Here is a 19,112-nt window from a genome sequence, read left to right as displayed (position 1 = left end):
GTAGATAGAAAATCCTAAGGAATCCACTTTAAAAAAAAAACTATTAAAACTAGTAAACAAGTTCAGCAAGGCTGCCGTATACATGATCAATACACTAAATCCATTGTATTTCCTAAGCAGTGGCAATAAACAAGAAAAATGAAATCAAGAAACCAATTCCATTTGCAACATATCAAAAAGAATAAAATACTTAGAGATACATTGACTGAGAAATGCAAAACTTACACTATGAAAACAGCAAGGTGGTGCTGGAAGAAATTACATACGACCCAAACAAATGAAAAGACATCCCATGTTCATGGATTGGAAGACTTGATACTGCTAAGATGGCAATATTCCCCAAATTGTCCTATAGGTTCAACCCAATCCTTATCAAAATCCCATTTGACTTCTTTGCAGAAATTGACAAGCAGATTCTAAAATTCTTATGGGAGTTAGAGGGACCCAGGATAGCCAAAACAATCCTGAAAAAGAACAAAGTTGAGGGGCTTACACTTCCCAGTTTCAAAACTTATTGCCAAGTTATAGGCATCAAGACAGTGTGGTCTTGGGGTTAAGACTCTGCACTTCCAATGCAGGGGGCATGCGTTTGATCCCAGATCTGGGAACTAGATCCCACATGCCACAGCTAAGAGTTCACATGCTGCAAGTAAAGGTCCCATGTACCATAGCCGAAGAGCCCACGTGCTACAACAAAGACTGAAGATCCCATGTGCCACAATCAAGACTCACCATAGATGGAATAAATGACAATTTAAAAATATTAAAAAATAAAAATAATAAAACATTAGGGACTTCCCTGGTGGTCCAGTGGTTAAGACTCTGCAGTTCAACTTCAGGGGACGTAGGCTTGATTCCAGGTCGGGGAACTAAGATCCCACATGCCACCGGGCACAACCAAAATAAATAATTAATTAAAATAAAATTTAAAAGACATTAAACAAACTCTTGGCTATGCTACCCCTGCCTTACACGACTCTAAGCAAACCATGGGTCTCTTTGTTATTCTCAGTTTCTTTGCTCTGAAATCAGGTATAATTAGACCAACCCCTCTCAGGCTTTCTGTGAGGGTCAAATAAGCCATGTCACAGGTAATTATTTTGGGAAGTATAAAGAAATGAATCCAAGTATCCAAGAGAAGGGAACAAGCATGAACTAACCAGGTACGACCCAACTGGGAGTAGTATACAGCAATGAAAAAGGATAGGTAGCATGGACCCATGAGGGAGGCTCTATAGGATAATTTGTTCTTGATAAATGCCTGTGGAGAGGTTTGATTATCATGTTCCACCTTCTATGTTTTCAGCTTATAAGGAAATAAACTGAAATGAGCTCATTTAAAACGAGCAAATGCATATATTTGCACATCTATAAACCCAGGTCACCACAACCATCCAAAAGAAACAAGCGGTGGGATGGATGGGCTATTCAGATAATTCTCTTAAAATGGCATTTTTCTCTTTGTGGTGACAAGTTCTGAATATTGATGGTGGTTGTGGTTATACAAAACTGAACGTGTGATAAAATGGTAAAGACTATGCACACACCACATACACACACACACATATAAACCTGAAAAGTATGGAAGAGATCAGTGGATTGTAGAATTTCCGTTTCCTGATTCTGAAAACATTCTATAATTATGGAAGATGTGATCACTTAGGGAAGCTGGGGAAAGGGTACATGGACCTATTTGTACTCTTTGCAACTCCCTGGGAATATATAACCATTTCAAAATAAAATTCTTTTCAAGGAGCATGTTGGGAGGCTGAGGTGTGGTATGTCTGTCCTGTCTGTTCCCCCTGGCTGGATGTGGACGTTGCTTTTTATTTTGGGTGCCCACAGACAATGCTATGCTAGAGTTCGACTGTCATCTATCCACACAAGCTGCTTTCCCTAACTCTGCAAACCCAGCCATTCTCTATTTAAGCTCTTATAGATGGGCTTCTCAGGTGGCTTGATGGTAAAGAAGCTGCCTGCCAAGCAGGAGACTCGGGTTTGGTCCCTGGGTCAGGAAGATCCCCTGGAGGAGGGCATGGCAACCCACTCCAGTATTCTTTCCTGGAAAACGCCATGGACAGAGGAGTCTGGTAGGGCTACACTCAGCACACACGCATGCACACACCTGGGGACTCAATGACGGTCTGCAAATCTGGCATCTGTTACCTCCTACCTGATACAGATGGGGCCTCTTGACTTACTGATTTTAAGGGACAGAGGATGTTCCACCAGATGGGGGCTCTGCTGAGTCAGGGACCTTGGGACACACATAGATTCGCCATCCAGACCCCCTGCCTCAGCTCCCCAAGCCAGGGGCTTCCTACCACCATCACCATGGGTCCCCAGGTGTGGCATCCAGACGTCTGGGAGGCCCCAGGGGGATTTTAAGTTCTACACTCACAGCATGAAACACCACGGAATCCGGCCGGTCAAAGCTGTTCACATCTCGGTTTTCTTTTCCAGGAGAAAGTCTTGGGTGGTGCTAGTTGAGTCATAAACGCCTGCCTGCTCACATCCTCTCAACACTTTTTCCAAAAAGGAAAGAGTTGGCCCAACTGGGGGTCTGAGAATGGTGGTCACAGTTCAGATCGGATCATTGCTCTGGATTTTGTTAATTTCATGGCTGGGTCTTCATCTTTTTTCTTTGTGTATTCTGGCCTTACTTATTCACTGGACTTATTACTTTGATTTGCCTTTGTGTATACATTTCACTTGCATCCAGGTCTAATGTTTGAGAGGTGTGGTCTAATGTTTCTTTTTTAAAAAGAAATTTGGTTTTGTTGTTTTAGTTGCTAAGTCGTGCTCAACTCTTTGAGACACCATGGACTGTAGCCCGCCAGCCTCCTCAGTCCATGGATTTCCCAGGCAAGAATACTGGAGTGGGTTGCCATTTCCTTCTCCACGGGATCTTCCTGACCCAGGGATTGAATGCACGTCTCCGGCTTGGCAGGTGGGTTCTTTACCACTGAGCCACCAGAGAAGGCCTAAAGTTTGGTTACCTAGAAGCAAACAAGTGGCCGTAAAGAATCTTCACTGCATGGTTTTGGTCCCCAGTCAGGGAACTAAGATCCCACATGCCACAGGGCAAAACAAAAGAAAGGAAGGAAGGAAGAAAGAAAACATGAAGTAATCAAAGGTCAAGCACTACTCACTAGCGATGTTTGAAGAGGATTGAAGTCCAGGGCTTCCCAAGTGGCTCAGTGGTAAAGAACCTACCTGTCAATGCAGGAGATGCAGGTTTGATCCCTGGGTTGGGAAGATCCCCTAGAGAAGGAAATGGCAACCTGCTCCAGTATTCTTGCCTGGAAAATCCCATGGACAGAGGAGCCTGGCAAGCAACAGTCCACGGGGTTGCAAAAGAGACAGACACGACTTAGTAACTAAAACAAACAACAGTAAAGTCCAGTGCAGATTGGATTATCTCCATGAAATTCAGTGATGCCCAAGCAGCATGTGCCTCCCTGACACCTATTTTACAAATGAGGAAACTGAGGCTCCAGGAGGTGATATCACCAGCTTAGGGGCAAGTATGGAACCAAGATCAGCCTGACTGCAAAGGCTATGTTCTTTCCTTTTCCCAATGATCCTCCCTCCGGATGTTTCCCAGGCTGATCCCACCTCCTGGCGTGCCTTCCTGGCACCCCGCAGTTTTGCCAACTTCTGCCCTCCACCTGCAGGAGGCCCTCCTGATTCTTACAGCCCCAAATCACTCTGAAAGCTGAGTGCTCATTAAGCCATGTCATGATGCCACATACACTCTGGGGCTTGCTGAATACCTGTGGACTGTGTGGGACCATCCCTGTGTGTGAAAAGGGTTAACTTACTTCATTTGCATACCATGCCCAGATGCATTTCGGGAACAGACTACAGCCTTGCTGCCTGGGCTTGATGGGGGGAGGGTGGGGAGGGGGTGAGGTGAATGAAAGGCTTCTTCTGGGCAGAGCTAGCAGGGTCTGAGCAGGGGAGGGGGCGGGGAGGGGGTATATGGGCGGGAGTGAGGCACAGATCACCCTAACTGCTGGGGACAGGCAGTCAGAGGGACATTCCTTCTTCCCATAATGAACTAACCAGAGAGGTGCAGGCAACCGGAGATGGGATTCCGCTCCCCCACCCACCCCTGCAACCACAGGAGCTGTCCTCAGTTTACCGAACTGCAGGTTGGGCATATGGTACCGTCTTCCAAAAATTGAAGTGGTGCAGAAATTCAACCCAGCCTGGGTTAACCACCATGTAACTTTAATCCTGTGCATAGTAGGCACTTAACAGATGTCATAGTGTTGGCTGTTCACACCTCTCAAGGAAACCAGGCCTTGGAGAGGGTACGTGGCTTAGCCAGGACACACAGCGGGGAGGACACACAGGGGACATAGATGTCCCGGCAGGGCTGGAGCCTAGCCCTCTCACCCCACCCTCGCTGGCTCCCACCCGACCACGAGTGGGATCGTCCTGGCAGCAGAGATGTGGCGCAGGATAAAATGGGAAGTGCTAAATAAATCCTCTTGCCTGGCGTCCCACTTACCCGTGGAGCGCCTCTCCTGGTGCCTGGCACTCTGGGACTCTGGAGGGGAGGGGCGCTTTTCCTGTGCTCATGAAACTCAGGGGGGCTATAGCATTTCAGACACTGCTCACAGGTCCCCAGGATATGGTCACCGCCCTTGCCCTCCAATACTGTTGTGACTTTGCTGAACTGAAAGAAACTGAAAGACGGGGGCATTTCTGAGCTGGAAGCAGGCTGCCTGCTGAGGGATAGGGGAGAGTCGCTGACACAGGATGAGAGTCCATCTGATGAGCACCTACTATGTGCTAGGCTGTTGCTGAGAGCTTCCTGTGTCACCAAGTACCAGGAATCATTATCATCCTGGAGTAAGATGAATGACTTCTGCCCATTTCACAGGGGAGCATATTGAGGCTCAGAGAGGGAAGGGATGTCCTAGCATTCACATAACTTGAGACAGGAAGGGCTGGGTTAAGGGTCCCAAGTGTATGATTAAATTTTGGGCCACACTGGATGGCATGAAGGATCTTAGTTCCCTGACCAGGGATCGAACCCTCACCCCCTGCAGTGGAAACATGGAATCTTAACCACTGGACAACCAGGGAAGTCCCAAGGCCCCAGATTTGACTCAGGGTCATAGTTTATTCATGCATCTGAAACGTACGTATTGGGCACCTACTGTGCCAGAGAGGGAACAAAATAAGTGACAATCTTGGGCTGACTTTTTAACAGGAGATGAACGTAAAACCAGATAAATAAATGCATGGTGGGAAGCAGTAAGGATGGAAAAGTAAGCAGGAGAGGAGAAGGGCTGGGGTGCAATTTTAAATCAGGTGCTGAAGGAAGGCCATGCTGTGATGAACAAAGGTCTGAAGGCCTCGGATGAAGAACATCCTGAGCAAAGGGAACAGTCAGTGCAAAGGCCCTGGGGCAGGACTGGGCCTGGAGTGAGGGGGAGAGAAGGAGGAGGAGGGCAGGGAGGGGAAGGGGCAGGTCCAGGGAAGGGGTCGTGGAGGACTCAGGCTTTACCTGAAGCGAGGCGGGGGCCAGGAGGGCTGTTAGCAGAGAAAGGGGCGGGGCCTGACTCATGTGCTCACGGGCTCCCTCTGGCTGTTGTAGGGAGAAAAGACTGTAAAGGGTGAGGGTGGGAGGGAGCTGGGGGACCAAGGAAAGGGAAGGTGATTGTGCCAGTCCAGGTGAGTGATGATGCTGGGGGTAGGGGTCGGGGTGGGGGGCGGAAGTGGGGGCAGGTCAGGGTGCAGGCAGCTTAGGAGGAGAAATAACCAGATAGAGGACAGACTTAGGAAACAGAGTGACCCTTGGCCATGTTTCCCTTGCAGTCTTTCTGGGGCCTAGGGAACCTGCAGGGACTGGATGGGGACACATTTGTATTATCAACCCAGATAATAGAGGACTAGGGTTAGGGTAAGGCTCCTGTGGCTGCTGCCCCAGGTGCTGTGGAGGTGTGCCCGGCCCCAGGCAGGGCAGCCTCAGTAACCAAGCACCTGCTCCACCATGAGCTCTCGAACAAGAATCCCCAGAGGGCTAAACCAGAGACATCAACGACATCACTCCTAGAGGCCCACCGCCTGCTCCCAGCCACTCTCGGTGCATGCGGAGCGCCCGGTGATAACACAGTGCCCCCAGTGACCGGGGCTGGAGATCTCACCAGAAATGGCATTTCCTGTGTACATTCTGTTCCAGACTCCATTCCCTACCCTTTCTGGTGATCCTTTGAAGCCCTGGAAGGAGTGTGCTGATACTGCTCCCAGTTTATGGCTGAAGCATACAGAGGCTGAACACAGCCAGGCTTCACTGAGTCAAGTTGAACCAAGGCTGCCCTGATGTCTTGGGTTAAGGGTCCCCTCTGCCCTTGCATTCAGCCTCTTGAGTAGCTTGGAAGGTCAGTAGATTTCCCAGAGCAGAAACTCCCCCTGACACAGGCCAGCCTTGCATACTCTCAGCGATGGGACCCTCACTTCCTGTATGAGAGAGCTGCCTTGCTTTGGGGTGGCGCCAAGCACTCTTGGGGTGGCCAAGAGTGAGTTTTTCCCTTTAATCCGTCTGGTCTCCGTCCTCTGCCTTTAACCTCCCTCCTTTGGCCCTGGTCCTGCTCTCTGGGGACTGCTCAGAATATGTGTCCCTCTTCCCCCTCCTTCTCCTCCGTCCTCCCACCTTCCCCACTTCCTCTCCTCCACCTCCAGGTAGCCTTTCAACTTTCACTCTAAGGAGCAGAATTGGAGAATAGGTGGGTCCCAGGGTTTGGAGTCAGACACACCTGCCTCTTGGCAGTTCTGTGGCCCTGGGCAAGTCATGATATACCTTGGAGCCTCTGTTTCCTCATTTGTAAAAAAAAAAAGAAGGCAACATACCCTATCCTGGTTAACCCTATGGTCCCCATGCCCAGCTCAGAGTGTGGCAAAGAGCGTATGTTCAATAAACATTTGTCAAATAAATGCTGTTCTTTTCAACTGTTGGTCCACTACTTACTACTTGCATGCTCCAAATCTGACCCTCCTTAAGAACATCCCTGGACTCCCCAGAGTAAGCCCCTCCCCAGGACCCAGCCAACCTCTGTCTGCTCTGTCCACTCCCTCTCCACCACAAGGAGATCCTTCCTGACTCATGGCCTTTGCATATGTTGTTCCCTCTGTCAAGCATGCCCTTCCCTGTGCTTGGTTTATCATCCTCTCTATGGCAGCTGAGAAGTCCTCCGCTCAACTCCCTCCCTTCTCAGTTTGCATTTAAATCATTAACTGTGATGGTTAATTATGTAATTAACTGCTTAACATCTGTCTTCCCACACATCCTGCCACGACAGCAGGACTTTTCAACTGCTTTTTCATACTTGTAGCCACAGCACCTTGGACAGCACCTGACACATACTAAGTGCTTGATAAATGCTTGTGAATGAAAACAATGAAGGACTTGTGTTATACACCATTTCGCCTGTTTCTTCCCTATGTTCCAGTTTACCAGAGGGTTGGGTTTTTTTTAATTGAATACATTCCTGTTAGTGAGGCTGCAAACAGATAAACAGCACCATCACCTCCCTGCTTTTACACTTCGTACTCCTCTTAATACAATAAAAAATGTTTGCACCCTTTTTTTTTCCCCTTCCTTTTTCAGCTTTTCTCATTCAGGAGTGGAAAATGTTAAAATGTGTTGATGCAGTCAGAAGTGTTTTAAGCCTTCAGACAATTCAGACTTGAGAATCAAGTGATGGCGGAAGAGCTAAAAAAAATACATTCTTGCGTATTAGGAGGAGAAAGAAAATGCCATTTCAATAAGATCAAGGCTTGTTAATGCTGGAATGTAAAGATAGACACTTCCTGTCCTCAACACACAAACTTTACCCACAGCTGTGGGTGCCGGGCCCTCCAGAACTGCTGGGGCAGGGCGGCCACAAAGAGACTGTAATTGCTCCGGAGTTGAAGCCCTACGTGTTCCCGGAGCCATGCCAAGATTGAGTGAAGGTCACAGAGGATGTGAGATGCTGTGGGGAAGGAACTGTCCTTGGAACCCTCCCAGGACATAAGAAGGAGAGGGGCTCAGCCCTCAGGAGAAGGGATTCTCACGCCCTGTTGCCTGTTACATGTGGGGTCTTGCACAGATGTTAACCCTCCTGGGGAGGGAGGTTTGTAGTGCACACCCAAGTGCCCACTATGTGACCTTGGGTACATTGCTCACCCTCTTTGTGCCTCAGTTACCCTCTCTGCCAAGTACAGGTCATATTTTACTGTTAAACATTTAATATTGGCTGTGATTATTTGCTGCTATCAGTAGCTCTTCTTACTGTTTTTGTTGTTGTTTTGTAATACCTATCTGAGGAATCTGCCCAGCCCACGGGCTTTTCCTGAGAATTGCTCCTACCCATTCTTACCACTTGAGGCTTCCCTGGTAGCTCAGCAGTAAAAAATCTGCCTGTCAATGCAAGAGACCCAGGTTCATTCCCTGGGTCAGGAAGATGCCCTGGAGGAGGAAATGGCAACCCAGTATTCTTGCCTGGGGAAATCCCCTGGACAGAGGAGCCTGGTGGGCTACAATCCATAGCATTGCATGTAGGCAAGCTCATCCCACTCACACATTCTGCCTCATTCACAGTGTTACCCCACCCTCCTGTTTTAAAAGATTGGACCATGGAGGTAGGCTGAATCTATCAGATTCTTTCCTCTGGGAGTTTGGAGTGAGAGTCCCAAAGCACATAGAACATACCTCTGCCTTAGGGGAGGGACAAGCAAACTGCGGAATAAAGATGATCATTGCAGATCTGACAGTTGCTACAAAGACATAAAAGCAGGAATAGCAAGGGGAAAGGCAGGGCAAGGAGTTTGGATTTCATCCTTGGGGCACTGAGAAGAAACTGAAGGGATTTTTAGCTGGAAAGGGATTCCACTTGTGGCTTAAGAATGTCAATCTGGCAGATGAAGAAGCAACATTTCCTGAAAAAAGCCAACCTGTGTTTATCCCACAACCCCGACTGCATATCTGCTCATGGGTGGGGGGTTTCTGCCTGGGGTCTGTGTTAAGAAGGATTCTGAGCCCGAGTCCCAGTTCTGCAGGGAAAGGAGTACTGCAATCTGTTGGTGATGCCTGGGTCTTGCCTCCCCTTGTGATAGAGTTCTGTTATTGGTTAGGGATGTCTGTCATAGGCAACTGAATAGGCTATGGTGGTTTGTATGTTACATATTTGCTGTCCAGGGTTAAGAGGCTGTTTCTGCTCAAAGAAAATTCTCCACACCCTCCTGGAAAGGACAGTAGGGAAGATCCTGAACCAAGACAGACAGGATTCAAATTTTGGCCAGACTACTTCCTCCCAGTGTGACTTTGGGCAAGTTTCTTTCTTACTGAGCTTCATTGATCCTCTGCAAAGAAGGAACAGAAGTCTTGCCCTATGGATTTATTCTGTGGATTGTATGAGGGGCCACGTGTGACATGCCTGCTGTGCAGTAGGACTTGGCCGTGGTGGACGTCGGCCTCTCCAGGACCCCCTTGCTGTTGCTCAGGTTCTGAAGCCAAATCCGTTTTATTTCCAGTCTCGGCCCCAGGGTGGGTTCCAACTCTATCCTCCAGACCTTGGCGGATACCCTCAGCTGTGTCTTGCACCTGGGTTCTGTCCCCAGAACTACCAAAGCCTTGGCATCCACCACCCACAGACATGCCCCCACCTGGTGATGGCGCGCATGAGACAAAGTGGGCACAAGGACAGATGGCCCGGGACTCTCATGGAGGCAGGGCTGGGGGAGTGGGGAGAGAGGTTCCCACACCTGGTCTTCACTGGCTTCCCCCCAACCTGGGCCCACCAGGGAGGGTGCTTCTTGCCAACTGGAGGGGGGTCCATCCCTATGTCTGGCTGCCTCCCAGCTCTTGGCCTGGTGTCCTGCCATCAGCATTTATGTCTGCAGGTGGCTGGGACTGCCTGCTCTGTTACTTGGCACAGACTGGAGGGATCTTGGGATACTGTGATGCGGTGCGGGGGAGGGGCATCACAAATGCATATGCTGGGGCCTGGCCCAGGGGTGGCTGTGGAAGGTGATAACTGTGAGGGAGACAGTTCCACCAACCTAGGGACCAGGACGCAGCCCCTCCTGGCTCCCTCCCCACTCCCATCCTGGCCCCTTGACTCCCACCCCAGCACTCCGTCCCCCACTCAGCAGGCAGAGGGACATTTAAAAACACAAACCCTCACGCTTCCTTGGTGGTCAGTGGTTGAGAATCCTCCTGTCAATGTAGGGGACACAGGTTCAATCCCTGGTCCAGGAAGATCCCACATGCCTTGAGGCAACTAAGCCCGTGCGCCACAACCACTGAAGCCCAGGTGCCTTAGGGCCCGTGCTCCACAACAAGAGAAGTCACTGCAAGGAGAAGCCCAAGCACTGCAGCTAGAGAAAGTGCAGCAACAAAGACCCAGCACCGCCCCAGATAGATTAGCTAATTAATTATAAAGACACACACACACACACAAAACACACCCGCTCCTCTCCCTCCTCTGCTTATATCCTTCTGTGGCTGCTTTTGCCCTCAGATTAAATCCAACTGCACCACCCAGGAGCGCCTGAGCTATTCTCTTCCTCTTCATTCCCCTCCCCGTCTGACCCGCTGTCTAGGCTAAACTCAGAGCCCCTGGACCTGCTTCATGTCTCAACACAGACCATCCTTGGTCTCACCTCCAGGTCTTTGCACATGCTGTTTCTTTTGCCCCAGATGCGTTTCCCCTCCCTTCACCTGGTGGACTCGTTCACCTTCAAGTCTCAGCTTCAAAGTCATCCCTTCAAGGAAGCCCCCTTTGATGACATCCCCTCACCTAGGCTGACTTATACGCCCCTCCCTGTGCATCTACCATCGAAGCTCCAGTCACCTGTTGGAGCCACCTGTGGCTCCTTCCATGCATCATAATGAAATTCCCACCTGTCCAGGGAGTGACCTCCATGAGCATTCCAGTCACTCACGTACCAGAACACCGGCCTGCCCGCCTAGCTTAGGCTCAAAACACATCTGCGCCACCCATGTACGGTGTGACTTTGGATCAGTGACCCCGCTTGTCTTGGATCCTGCTCACTCGTCTGCAGATCATGGCTGCAGATGGTGCTTGTTCAGTGAGAGACTCAAGAATGAATGAATGAGTGAATTGCACCTGTCAGCCTATTTCACACACACAGCAGTCAAAGGAGTCCCTTTAAAATCTGAATCAGGAACTTCCCTGGTGGTCCAGTGGTTAAGAATCCCACTTGCCAGGGCACATGGGTGTGGAGCCCTGTAGCAAGGTCACAGGGCAAAGATCTCTGGAACTGACCAAGCCCCATCGCAACTGTTGCCATGAGCTTCCAGATCCAAACTGGCCAGTCCTCTGACCCCATATTAGGTAAAATACTCACCCACCCTATGCATCCTAAATGATCACCATTCCAGTAGGAATATTCTCTGTCTTGAGGCTATAAAAATTGGCTACTAGCCTGCAAAAGGGTTCAGCTCTCCCTTGAGCCAGCCCATGGTTCTAACAGCATCTCCCACTTTAGTAAATTTTACTCTCTTCTCATTCTGCCTCACATCTGGAAATTCTTTTGCAACCCATGGACAGACCATGACAACAGGTTTGATCCCTGCTCGGGGAACTAAGATCCCACATGCATGCACCACAACTACTGAGCTGTGCTCCACAGTGAGAGAAGCCACTGCAACGAGAAGCCCGTGCATCACAGCGAAGACCCAGTGCAGCCCAAAGCAAAGAAACAAACAAACCTCAATCAGCAGATTTGATCACCCCTGTACCAAACCCTTCGGCAGGTCCAGTGCCTTCTCAATAAAGTCCACATTCCTCCCCTGCCTCCTGCCTCTCTCCCTCTCCCTCAATCTGATCCAGGCACTCAGGCCTCCTCACTGGTCCTCCAACACACCAGGTGCAGTCCTGCCCCAGGGCCTTTGTACATGCTGTGCGTATTGCCTGACACACTATTCCCCAAACTCTTGTCATTACTGAGCCCTCAACCTAAGTGTCACCTCCCCACTAGAAGCCTTCCCTGATCACCCTTTTTGAGCACATTCTTCACCTCTATTCATTCTCTTCCTGGCTCCAATCCTCATATGGAAAAATTCCTGCACTTGTCAGGGATGACTTACCTGTTCAACGTCCACCTCTCCTGCTACAGCCGTGTCACCCTGGGCAAGTCCCTGTTTTCCTCTGAGCCTCAGTTTGTTCATCTGTGAAACCGGTGTATGAGCCACCCAGGTGGTAAGCCCAGAGTTGGTGATCTTGTTCCCTGATGTGTGCCAGCACCTAGAACAGTGCCAAAAAAATGAATGGATGGATGAACAAACAATGCACACATTCATTCACTCTCTCAGGGCCCAGTTTCATCCTGCTCGGTCCCTCTCTGGCTGCCTCTGTGAGGCCAACGAACTGGGTTTAAGTGAAAGGGTGCAGGGTACAGATATTACGGGGGCCTTCGTGTCCCCTATGTGTGTCCCTGCTCCTGCCTGTAAAGGCAGGCAGATGGGCTCATAACGTCTACTGATTCTCAGCCATGACATCTCCATCTGGACGCGTGCCCCGCCCACTCATCAGAGGACCTGCGTGGGAGTGTGTGCACAGCTCCCTTGTGTGTGGCCAGGACCGCGTGGCCACCTGGCCTGGCGTCACCCCTGCAAAATACCAACCCTCACCCGCCTTGCCACATTTCTCCTCCTGCCACTCTACATCCAATCAGCCAGCCACCGCTTTACTGTGAGTTTCAAAAGCTGACACATTGGAGGTAGGGAGGAAGGAGAGTGAGGTGCCTCGGAACATCCCAGGAGGACTCATGTTAATTGAGCAGTTACTATGTCCTTGGCCCTGTTCCAAGGTCTTTGTTGAAGTTTGCACATCTAATTTGTTCACAATCCTATGAAGTAGAAAGTCTGTATTATTAGCCCCAAATTATAGGTGGGAAAACCGATACACCAAGACACAATGTGACTGGCCAAAGGCACAGAGCTGGGAAGCATGTTTGATCGCATCAGTGTCTCCAGGAGCAGAAAGAACATGGAAAGCATCCTATGTGTCTCTCCACAGGGACCAGTTACAACAGTCTGTTTCATATTCCAAAGAATTGCAAACAGGCGTTCCAACAAAAACTTGTACACGTGTATTCATAGCAGTATGATTCATGGTAAGCCAAAAGGCAGAAACAACCCAATTGTCCGTCGACAGGTGAAGGATAAACAAAATGTGGTCCATCCATACAGTGGAATATTATTCATCTTTAAAAAAAAAAAAGGAGATTCTGACACATGCTACGATACGGATGAACCACGAAAATACTATAAATAAAATAAGCCAGACGCAAAAAGATAAATACTGTCTGTTTCCACTTGCAGGAGGTCCCTAAAAGAGTTTCTGATCCATAGAGATGGGAAGTAGATGGTGCAGGCCAAGGGCTGGGGGAAGGGATGGTGAGTCAGTGCTTAATGGGGACAGTTTCAGTTTGGGAAAGATGAGAAGGTTCTGGAGATGGATGGTGGGCATGGTTGCATGGCAGTGTGAATGTACTTAATGCCACTGAATTACACACTTAAAAATGGTTAAAACTATAAATTTTGTTATACATATTTTGTAATGTATATTTTTTAATTTCAGAAGAAATGAAGCATGGATACATTGTACAATGTGGATAAACCTTGAAAACCTTATGTTCATTGAAAGAAGCCAGACATAAAAGACCACATGTTGTAGGATTCCATTTATATGAATCCAGGCAAATCCAGAGAGTCAGAGAATGGATTTGTGGTTGCCAGGGGCTGGGGGAGGGGAAGCGAGAGTGATCACTAATGGGGATGGGGTTGCTTTTTGGGGTGATAGGAAGGTTCTGGAAGTAAGCATGGGAGATGGTTGTACAACCTTATGAATATACTCACTATCACTGAACTGTGCATTTTAAAATGCACACTTAAGTGTTTAAAATGGTAAATTTTATACTACGTCTATTTTACCCCAATAAAAGAAAGAAAAAAAAAAAATCCAGCCTGGTTTATTCTCTCAGTGGAGTGGTCGGCAGGTGTATAAATAGTGAGAATCCATGTGCCCATAAGAAATGATCTCAAAGGTATATGGCTAAGCATTAGCAAAGAAAGTGCAGGATATCGTTTGAGTACATACACTTGTGTGTGAAAAAAAATCGAGAAGGGAAGAAAAATATACCCACAGGTGCTTTTGTGTACACATAACATCCCTGGAAGGAATACAGGCACAAAGCTGGCTGCCTCAGGATGGACCCTGGATGACCTATCCTGGAGGGAGATTTTTCCCTCTGTGAACTCTTTTGTACTTCGAAAGGCAGAAAAGCATGATGGCTAAAAACCCAGCTCTATCTCAGTCCGGCTGTGTGACCTTGGGCAAATCACTTAAACTCTCTGTGCCTCAGTGGCCTTATCTACAAAACAGGAAAGATGACATCAACCTTAGAGGGCTGTTTGGGCAAAGACGTGTTTCCGTGGTGGCTCAAATGGTAAAGGATCTGCCTGCAATGTGGGAGACCTGGGTTCGATCCCTGGGTCGGGAAGATCCCCTGGAGAAGGGAATGGCAACCCACTTCAGTATTTGTGCCAGGAAAATCCCACAGACAGAGAAGCCTGGCAGGCTACAGTCCGTAGAGTCACAGAGTCGGACACGACTGAGCAACTAACACTTTCACTTTTTCATGACAAATTAAAACCCATCAGGTGCTGAAAATAGGCCTTCGCATGAGGCAGGTGCCATTTAAGCAATGCTCTCGACTTCTTGAGGGCTTCCTAGGTGGCACTAATGGTAAAGAATCTGCCTGCCAATACAGGAGACTAAAAACCACGGGTTCAACCCATGGATTGGGAAGATCCCGTGGAGGAAGAAATGGCAACCTGCTCCAGTATTCTTGCCTGGAGAATCCCATGGACAGAGGAGCATGGCAGGCTACAGTCCATGGGGTGGCAAAGAGTCAGACATGACTGAAGCAACTTAGCAGCACATCTTGACTTCTATACCCTATTTCATCTTTATCTAAACAAACAAATATCTAAGACTAAATTTTTAAAACATTGAATGGATGGTGCGTGGAGAGTGCTGAGCACCTGGCACCCAGCCCGTGCTTGGCATCTGCAATCCATGAGCTGGTGAGCTCACCCTTTCCTTCTCCTCCCCTCCCCCATCCACATCCCCCATGGACTCAGCCTCATAGCAAGTGACGCAACCTGGGGAAACTGAGTCCCTTGGGCCACAGGTATTCCCACAACACCTTGCTTGCATGAAGGCAGGGGGTGGGGGGGTGTGGGGAGGGAGGACCCTCCTGGCATTTAGTTCTCAGGGGAGGGTGGAGGGTGAGAACGGGCTCCTATTTGACTTAAATAGCATCTCGAAGGAGCCAGTTGCCATGACTTCGGGAGGAAGTCTCTGGCTGGGGTGGAGCCTGGCCAGGTGCCCCAGGAGGGACCTCATTCCTTCCCCAGGGGCTGACCTGGCTCACCCTCAGGCTCTAGACTCAGGCCGGTGTGGATCTGCATCCAGCCTTTCTTCACACCCTGTGACCTGTTCCTCTTCTGTGAATTAAGACTACTAAAAAAACAAAACTCCAGTCTTGGGCTGTTGGGGGAATTTAACAGGATGCAAAATGCCCAGCTCCGGGTTAGGAGATCTCACGATTATTCTTATATCCTTGGGAGAAAATGATTTTCAATATGATCCCACTTAGGATCCCCAGACCGTTTCTATGCATAGAAAAATGTCAGCAGTGGTTATGTGTGGGGACTGTAATATAAATAATAATAGCTGGTACTTATTAAGCATATGCTAAGTGCTTTAGCCAGGGGTCCCCAACCTGTTCCAATGCATTGGCCACCTGATGCGAAGAGCCAACTCATTGGAAAAGACCCTGATGCTGGGAAAGATTGAGGGTGAAAGGAGAAGAGGGGGTGCAGGATAAGATGGTTGGATGGCATCACTGACTCACTGGACATGAATCTGAGCAAACTCTGGGAGATAGTGAAGGACAGGGAAGGCTTGGCGTGCTGCAGTCCACAGGGTTGCAAAGAGTCAGACACAACTTAGCGAATGAACAACGACATGCATTCTTCTCTCTCCCCAATCCCACGTTCTACCCCATGGACTCAGATATGGTCTTCCAGTCACTGACCACCAGATTTACATCTTCAAAAGGCATCTCTGCCCCTAACTCCTACATCTCCATGTGGGAACCTAATAACACATCAAAGTCAAATCTTGATGCTCACCCCCCCACACACAAACTTGTTCCTCCCTCATCCTTCCATCTCAGCTGATGGCAGCTCCAACCATACAGGTGCTCAATTCAGACACGCTAGCATCATCCTCAGCTTTCCTCTTTCCCCCACCCCTCACAGCCCATCCGTTAGCAAACTGCCTTGGTTCTGTATCCACAATCTACCCAGAGAGTGTCCACTTCTCCATCTCCTATATCCTCCGGTCCAGCTCCGTCACTGGCACCTTGGACCAGTGCGGCTGCCTCCACCCTAGTTCCTCTCCTTTCCATCCTTGCTGCCCAGTCCTCCCCACATCAGCCACGAGAGAGCGCCCGTGAGTGCCCGAGTCGGGCCCCGCCCCTTGTCTGCCCACAGCCCTCCAGCTCCCACCTCCCTTGGGGTAATAGCCCCAAATCTGTCCTGCATGACCTGCTCCAGTCCCGTCCCTACCCTTGCTTCGTCCCTCTCTCCCCCTGCTCCAGCCACACAGGCCTCCTCGCTGTTCCTCCAGGTCAGGGCATGGAGCTGCCCCAGGACATTTTCATAGGCTGTGCCCTCTGTGACTGCTTCAAATGCCTTTGGTCTCTACTCAGATGCCAACCTCTGCCTGAGCCCTGCCATGAACACCTTGTTTAAGATTGACTTTCCCACACATCTTCATCCTTTTGTGGGTTGATTTTGTTTTCCTTTGCTCACCCACCATACATTTTACCAGTTTGTTTTTTAATGTACAGTATCAGCTCTTGGCGGAGAAGGCGATGGCAACCCACTCCAGTACTCTTGCCTGTTAAGGACAGGTGGGTAACCCGTGGGGGTTCCCAGGTGGCTCAGTGGTAAAGAATCTGCCTGCCAATGCAAGAGATTCAGGAGACATGGGCTTAATCCCTGGATCACGAAGATCCCCTGGAGGAGGAAATGGCAACCCACTCCAGTATTCTTGCATGGACAGAGCAGCCTGGCAAGCTACAGTCCATGGGGTCACAAAGAGTAGGACATGATTGAGCGACCAGGTAACCCATGAAAAGACCGCGTCCATAAGCAGTGCAGGCCAGACTTTTCTGACTCAGCCCCAAAGTGTGGCAACAGCAAAATAAAAGGGAATACCTTCCTCCCAGGTCTCCCTGGGGGCTGTGATGCTGAGCCTGCCATCCCACGAGCTTGGCCCTCCACCTTTGGCCTCTGCGCTTCCCCTCACATCTTGAGTTTCTGACTTGGAGGACGTTTTCTTTTATGAGTACATTCACGGAAGCCTCTCGCACTCTGGGCCAGCAGCATGTGAGCCTGGAAAGAATATGTAAAGGTCAATGTCTATAATTGAATTTTCCCCCCCAGATAAAAATAGCATCTTTGTAATCGTTTAAATGGTTCTGAGGGAAGGAAAGAGAGAGAGAGAAAGGGAGAAATACCTGCAAGTTGAAAAATTACAGGCTCTGGTCTCAAGTCCACCTGAGCACCAACTACCCATCACTGAGTGAGTGTCTTTGCTCATAACCTGGTGCATGAATGTGTGTGCGCGTGCACACACACACACACACACACACACGCACACCTGATCCCAGGCAGCTCCAGTTGATGATGACCGAGTGCTAAACTGAGGTCAGGCACTCTGCCTGGAGATGGGGGGCTGGGATCAGAGGTTTCACCCAAATGAGTGGCCCCCACATGGAGGACCCTAGTGGTTGATATGGGGCTGGCGGCGGGGGTGGGGGCGTCTTGTGCCCTCTGCTCTGAGCCTGGGTTTCTCCTCCCTCCACACAGGTATGGGACTCTGTTTTCTCGCTGCCCCTCTAGGGAGAACATCCCTGATACCGTTGAGTCTGGACCCCACATTCTGTCCCCACCTCCGATGCTGTCTTCAAATTCCCTCCTCCCACTCCATCCTGTTTGTGGTCTGGGGGAGGGGGAGTATGGGGAGAGGTACGGGCCACTGAAATAAAGTTCCTCCCTATTAATTTTCAGCACAGGAAGATTTACCATTATCTCCTCTCGCCTTTCTGCAGAGTTAACACTGAGTCACAGAACCTTCCTCCTGGCCAGGCAGAGGGGTGTCATGGGCCTCCTCCCCTGGAAACTCTCCCTTTGCTCCCCTCTCCAGGCCTCAAGTTCTCCACTTGGTTCGGTCAATTTCCCAGACCAAACCTCAGTTTCCTCACCTGGACTGGTTATTTCACACGTATATTCAGTCACATAGAGAAGGTACCATAAATGGCAGCATGCTGGGTTGAAAATAATCCAATAAGTATTTACCAAGCCCCTACTGTGTGGCGGGCTGTCCAGGGCACCAGAGACACTGCAGAGACACAGACATCACAGACGAAATACCCTGCCCTGGCTTCAGCAATTAACCAATTGATTTTGTAATGAGGGCCGAAGCAAACCAGGTGTAGCCAGACCATGTGCCCATGTGCATGGGGGAAAAAAGACTGACAGGAAAACCATCAAAATAGTAACAGTGGTTATGGGGGGAGGAGGGCTAGGATATCTAAGGACGGGGTAATCTGCATCGAAAGGGTACTTCCCAAATCTCAGGACGCTTATGTGAATTTCACCTTAATAAAAATTGAAAGAAGAAAAGCAAAGAGAGCGCAGCCCTGGAGTTAACGGATGATGTGAAATTGTCTAGATAAAAATCTCAGACTAGGAACTTCACAGAAGGAAATCCTGGGTACATCTGAGGATCCATAATCAACAAGTGAACAATACATTTCTAAGGACAGGAAAGAAATAGGGTCATCTCATTCAGTGGAGTCACTACCAGGAAGGATTTAATCACCCAGCATTTTGTATCAAGAATCTCCACCATGACATTTTGCTAAAAGGATGTGTCCATTTCTTTCCGTTTTTCTTTTTGCATGTAAAAATGTACTTATATAAAGAGGCTTATACCAATATTTCC

This window comes from Bos grunniens, chromosome 7 (genome assembly GCF_055505025.1).
Source record: "Bos grunniens cultivar Pamir isolate PY7600 chromosome 7, Bosgru_T2T1.0, whole genome shotgun sequence".
NCBI lineage: Eukaryota > Metazoa > Chordata > Mammalia > Artiodactyla > Bovidae > Bos > Bos grunniens.
This window is presented reverse-complemented; position numbering follows the sequence as displayed.